Source organism: Hyla sarda, chromosome 8 (genome assembly GCF_029499605.1).
Source record: "Hyla sarda isolate aHylSar1 chromosome 8, aHylSar1.hap1, whole genome shotgun sequence".
Classification (NCBI taxonomy): domain Eukaryota; kingdom Metazoa; phylum Chordata; class Amphibia; order Anura; family Hylidae; genus Hyla; species Hyla sarda.
The window spans coordinates 68,958,486-68,965,560 of NC_079196.1; the positions used below are offsets into that span (position 1 = coordinate 68,958,486).

Below are 7,075 nucleotides of genomic sequence, written 5' to 3' on the forward strand. Positions count from 1 at the left end.
TAGCCAAGGTAAGTGTTCTCTATCACCCAAAGTGCAAGAAAAAGTGCAAACGTGTGACACTAAAAAAAACGTGCACAAAGGATGCGATCTATCGATAAGCCCTTCTCCAACAGGAGAGAGACCCCCAACAATCCTACCCTTCACCTCCGTGCCAAAAGGCACCTGAAAAGATCCAGGTTCGATGCCCCTTTTCGCCGGAGCTACTAAGGGGCTGAAAATGCACCTAGGCGTTAACAAAGATATCAGCCGAGGAGCCGTATACTGATGGCATCTTGACCGAAGCCAAGATGCCCAGGGGTTGCAGGGAGGTGAGGAACCAAAAGGCCACACACACCTCCCCTAGACCGCCAGGAGGGACATCCAGAAGGGCTACCGCATCCTGACAATCCTGAGTACAAAGAAAAACACGAACGTGGCACAGTGACATACAAAAAATAAAAAATAAGTGAATGAGTGCAGATATCCGTCTGGATCTATAAAAATTTCCCTGATCCTAGCCAGAAGGCCGGGATACCAAGGGTCAGAGTGCCAAAGGTGAAGAGTATGGTGCAGTGCGTTCACTCAGTGAGTTATAACACCCAGTGAGTTTCGGCACCTCAGGGTCACCATTCCCCGAGGCACAGAAGTACCTTGGCTCTACACCCCCCAACCTCATGGCGAGACCCGGAGGAAAAAGGTCACATCAGGACAGCCGTCGAGCTGATTCCTCAGAACCAGCCCCGGAACACCTGCTCCCCCCATGCAGCACCCATCCCCACCAGTCCCATACCGGCGTGACTTCTCCACCAGCATGAAACTGATAAGAACAGATACTACACTTGATCTTAGCCAAAAGGCCGAGAAGTGAACATGGACAGTTATGTTAAAGGGGTTATCCATCATAAGATGATTTTAGTACTTACCTGCCAGACAGAAATAGACGTGCTTAGGAAGGATCTGTGCTTGTCTTGGGGCTAAATGGCTATGTTGTGAGATTACCACAATGCTGAGAATATCTTTTTGTGAACTGGCAATTTCCTGTTGGAGTTCTTTCCTTAAACTACAAATCCCATGATTCCTTGTTTGCAAGTGTGAGGTCACTTTTCTCCCTCCCACACATCAGCCACCCTACCCATTTAAACACACCTATGACCAGTGTTTTCTGACCAGGGTGCCTCTAGCTGTCACAAAAACAGAATGATCTTCCTCCCACCCAGTGGTCGATCCACCCATTGAAGCAATGACAGTCTCCCTCTGAACACCTGACTAGTGATGTGATGTCTCGGCTGCACTGCAACCTGGGAAAACCTGGGATGATAATTTTGTATGCTGTTAGAAATAAACTTTTGGGCCACAAATCACAGAAGAATTGCGAGACCACCACAAAACACAGGTACAGACACTATATTATGAACTACACTGACATTACAGCCCCTGTAGCATAGTCTAATAAAAATAATCCAGGTATAGCCCTTTAAATTGTCAGGGTGTGAATTTAGGAATACTTACCCAAAATGATTAGGGGATGTCCCAAATGTTATTGTGAGCTGAACTAGATGTCAGGGTGGAAAGAATGTTCTAGTGTGACTATTATACAAGACTCCTCCATCCTTCTCCCACTCCCCTGCCAGGTGGGTTATTATCCACTTTTGGATACACATGGTGGTGGGCACTCTCCCTCTCTTTTTTGACCCAGGTGCTATTTATTGATGGTATATGCTTTATGTTCCTTTTTTCCCTGAGTACCTGAGTAACTACTTTAAATGTGGTAGACAGGTTCCCTTTCCCCATGTGCATTGTTATAACAATATACAAAACTAGCAAACTACCACACAGTAGGCAAGTACAGTGGTCTCTCAACATATGATATTAATTGGTTCCAGGAGAACCATCATATGTTGAAACCATCATATGTCGAGTACATATGTCTATGTAAAAATGGTAATTGGTTCTGGGGCCTCGGAACCATTGTATGTTGAATACATATCTCTATGGGAAACTGCTAATTGGTTCTGGGATGACCATTGTATGTGGAGTGTATGGGGAGTGTTTAACAAACCAGGGTGCCTCCAGCTGTTGCACAACTACAACTCCCAGCATGCATGTACAGCCATTGACTGTCTGGGCATGCTGAGAGTTATAGTTTTGCAACAGCTGGAGGCACACTGATAGGGAAACATTGATGTATGAGGTGTGTAGTGTGTATATGTATTGTATGTGATGTGTGACATCGCATACAGTACTGTACAGTTCTTTAAATACCTTCAGGGGGACAGAATGTCCTCCATTACGATCCTGCCGACTACAGCTCTATAGGAAAGGAAGGGGAGGGCAGCCAGCAGCTCATTGGATGCCTGCAGCAAGATGCTGCAGGCTATTGGCTATGGCTGCACTGGGGGGGGGGGGGGGGCTTACACAGAGCTCACAGTGGAAGCCTGTATGAGTTAGCAGGACAGCATGTGAGTAACAGGAGGCAGAACGGGGCACACGGGGCACATTATACAACTATCTGTCAGTTGCTGAAGTTGTCAGCGCTGTCAGATAGCTGTTTGTATGATGGCCCCGACACACAGCAGCATCATATGTCGATGCTGCCTTCAACATACGATGGGCTCTGAGAGGCCATCATATGTTGAAATGATCATATGTCGAGGGCATCATAAGTCACTGGGGGTCTGTATATGGAATTTCCACCAGCCCATACAAGCATATATCTAAATAATAAATGCATCTGTTTTTATATATGAGCAAAACTGTAAGCCTGAGATATTTGCCCCACATCTGTAATATTTCACATAATATGCCATCACACATAAACCTAACATGCCATCACCTATACACATAATATGCCATCACACATATACATAATATGCCATCACACATACACATAATATGCCATCACACATACACATAATTTGCCATCACACATACACATAATATGCCATCACACATACACATAATATGCCATCACACATATACATAATATGCCATCACACATACACATGATATGCCATTACACATACACATAATATGCCATCACACATACACATGATATGCCATTACACATACACATGATATGCCATTACACATACACATAATATGCCATCACACATACACATAATATGCCATCACACATACACATGATATGCCATCACACATACACATGATATGCCATTACACATACACATAATATGCCATCACACATACACATAATATGCCATCACACATACACATAATATGCCATCACACATACACATAATTTGCCATCACACATTCACATAATATGCCATCACACATACACATAATATGCCATCACACATATACATAATATGCCATCACACATACACATAATATGCCATCACACATACACATAATATGCCATCACACATACACATGATATGCCATTGCACATACACATAATATGCCATCACACATACACATAATTTGACATCACACATACACATAATATGCCATCACACATACACATAATATGCCATCACACATACACATAATATGCCATCACACATACACATAATATGCCATCACACATACACATGATATGCCATTACACATACACATAATATGCCATCACACATACACATAATATGCCATCACACATATACATAATATGCCATTACACATACACATAATATGCCATCACACATACACATAATATGCCATCACACATACACATGATATGCCATTACACATACACATAATATGCCATCACACATACACATAATATGCCATCACACATACACATAATATGCCATCACACATACACATGATATGCCATCACACATACACTTTGCCTATTAATAGTTTTGCTTTCCTCTTCTGTGACAGTCTGGTCTTTCGACCATCTCAGGTAACAGGACCTAGATTTGACTACATCCTCTGTATTCCCTATAGCTCCACCACTGCTGCCAAACCATCAGCCCCAAACTATGTAATTGACTATCACTAATACAATTTATAGCTATGCGCCACCTATGGTGAAGGAAGCCAAAAGCTACACATTATATAGAATAAAGAAATATTAATTAATAATAAATGTATTGGACAAGAGAGTTAAAAGCAGGTCTTGAGTGACAGTCAGGATCTCAAAAGCCTGTAGGTGCAAAATATCCAGATCCTCAGGCCCATTCTTTTAATAAAGTAATACAGAAGATCAGACCTTGGTTAACCCTAAAGATATTATATTGTTAATTAAAGGGGTACTCCTGTGAAAATCATTTTTAAACCAACTGGTGCCAGAAAGTTAAACAGATTTGTAAATAACTTCTATTAAAAAATCTTAATCCTTCCAGTACTTTTTAGGGGCTGTATACTAAAGAAAAATCCCCAAAAGAAATGCATTTCCTCTGATGTCATGACCACAGTGCTCTCTGCTGACCTCTGTTGTCCATTTTAGGAACTGTATGGAACAGGAGAAAATTCCCATAGCAAACATATGCTGATCTGGACAGTTCCTAAAATGGACAACAGAGGTCAGCAGAGAGCACTGTGGTCATGACATCAGAGGAAATGCATTTCTTTTGGGGATTTTTCTTTAGTATACAGCCCCTAAAAAGTACTGGAAGGATTAAGATTTTTTAATAGAAGTGATTTACAAATCTTTTTAACTTTCTGGCACCAGTTGATTAAAAAAAAAAAGTGTTCCACAGGAGTATCCCTTTAAGAACATTAGAAAGTATACACTGGTATGACATTATATCTTCTTGTCTGTATTACACACTTTTCAGAAAAAAGAAAATGTCAGAGGCAGGGTCGACAGATGAATAATCATATAGCCAACTGCAATTCCTCTCTCGGTGCTTATGGGATAGAGTTAGGATGTGCAGTATCCCACTACATGGGTTTCTAATGTCTTAACTGAGCTGTAGGACATGTAAATCTAAAACCAGGACCTTAAGGGTTAACTTGTCTCCCTTATAATCTTGTTTCTACACTTTGCACCCATTGATATATATGTCTGCATCTGAATATTACAATGCATAATGTATGCCTTACACCTACTAGTGAAAGCAAATAAAAGATAGAAACAAGGACCTAAAAAGCTTCCAGCAAGGCCTGGTCAGGTAATAAGAGGCTAGTGAGGCTACAAAGAATCAACAGTCCATAACTGGAAACTGCTGAATTACACAAGAACTACAAGTAACAGGAGTATCCAATCAGAAGCCAACCAATGAAATTGCCTGATTAACTGTGGGACTGTAATTAACTTTAATCCTGAGTGGAGACGCGGGGGATAAAACAGCAAAAAAAAAAAAAGAACCTTGTTCAAAAACATGTGTTGTATATCCAAAATTTGTGGAGTGTGGATACCCTACATTATTGTATTGGAAGAAGTTTTAGGTAAAGGAGGAATACATTTTGCACGGCACCTGCCTCCAACTACAACTACTACAACTTTCCTGCACACTCAGCAGACCTGCTACATTAGGGACTGGGCACACCTTTGGGCAGGGGCGGACACAGACAACAGAGGGCCCCTGTGCAAAGAATGTGCCTGGGCCCCCCCCCCCCCCCCAAAAAAAAGTAAAATGCCATAAAATTACACTGCAACTCACATTAATTTGCATTAGATAGGCAGCAGTTCCCCCACATTAGGTAGCATAGATTCCCCACATTAGGTAGCAGTTTCCCCACATTATGTAGCATATATTCCCCACATTAGGTAGCATTGCATAGTTTCCCCACATTAGGTAACGTAGCATAATTTCCCCACATTAGGTAGCGTAGCATATATTCCCCACATTAGGTAGCGCAGCATATATTCCCCACATTAGGTAGCGTAGCATAGATTCCCTACATTAGGTAGCGTAGCCCCACATTAGGTAGCGTAGCATAGCATATATTCCCCACATTAGGTAGCATGGCATAGATTCCCCACATTAGGTAGCGTAGCATATATTCCCCACATTAGGTAGTGTAGCAAAGATTCCCCACATTAGGTAGCATAGCATATATTCCCCACATTAGGTAGCATAGATTCCCCACATTAGGTAGCATAGCATATATTCCCCACATTAGGTAGCATAGATTCCCCACATTAGGTAGCATAGCATATATTCCCCACATTAGGTAGCATAGATTCCCCACATAAGGTAGCGTAGCATAACCCCAACAAACACACACACACTCTCACTCACCCACACACTCTTACCTGGCCTGCGCTACTTACATTTGCCCATGGGGACTTCCTGGCCGAGGTGCGCGCTATAAGTGACATCATCGCACGCTCTGCGCTGGACGTCAGCGTCCAGGTGCTGGCGATGACGTCACTCACTGCACGCACCTCAGCCAGGAAGTCCCCATGGGCAAATGTAAGTAGCAGTTTAGTGACTGGGCAAGACTGGTTTCCCTGTCATATGTGCACTGGCAGGGCTGCCATCAGAAATTTCGGGGCCCCTTACACAACTCAAGGCCTGAGACCCCCACCGATCACCTCGGTTGAAGTGGTTCTCCAGCTGTTGGAAAGCTAAAACTCCCATCATGTCTGGAGAGCCTCAGGCAATGGGAGTTGTAGTTTTGTAACAGCTGAAGAGACACAGATTGGACACAGTTTTACCCATCATCACTGCAGAACTTACAAGTGACTACAGCTCTGATGGGACAGTCATAAGAACACACAATGATGTCAGTGACCTGAGTGACGTCTTCTTTTCTTCTTCATCTCGTCCAGAGACCAGGTCTTCCCCCAGCTCCATCTTCTCTGCAGAGTCTGACATGCAGACATCATTGGCTCCTCACTGTCAGCAGATCCTCATCCTCTGCATGAAGACAGTAATCATTATAACCTTGCCAGAAAGTGTAACCTAAATAAAATACTGCCCCACACTGTACCCTGAATATAATACTGCTATACACTGTACCCACTAAATATAATACTGCCACACACTGTACCCTGAATATAATCCTGCCACACACTGTACCCTGAATATAATACTGCCACACACTGTACCATGAATAGCATACTGCCATACACTGTACCCACTAAATATAATACTGCTATTCACTGTACCCACAAAATATAATACTGCCCCACACAGTACCCTAAATAAAATACTGTCACACACTGTACCCTAAATAA

At 42.6% G+C, this 7,075-nt stretch overlaps 1 pseudogene; it reads right to left on the reverse strand.

Annotated features, from left to right (window-relative positions):
* Positions 1-671: 671 nt before the first annotated feature.
* LOC130290000 (U2 spliceosomal RNA) lies at positions 672-848 on the reverse strand (annotated as a pseudogene).
* Between the last annotated feature and the right edge of the window lie 6,227 nt (positions 849-7,075).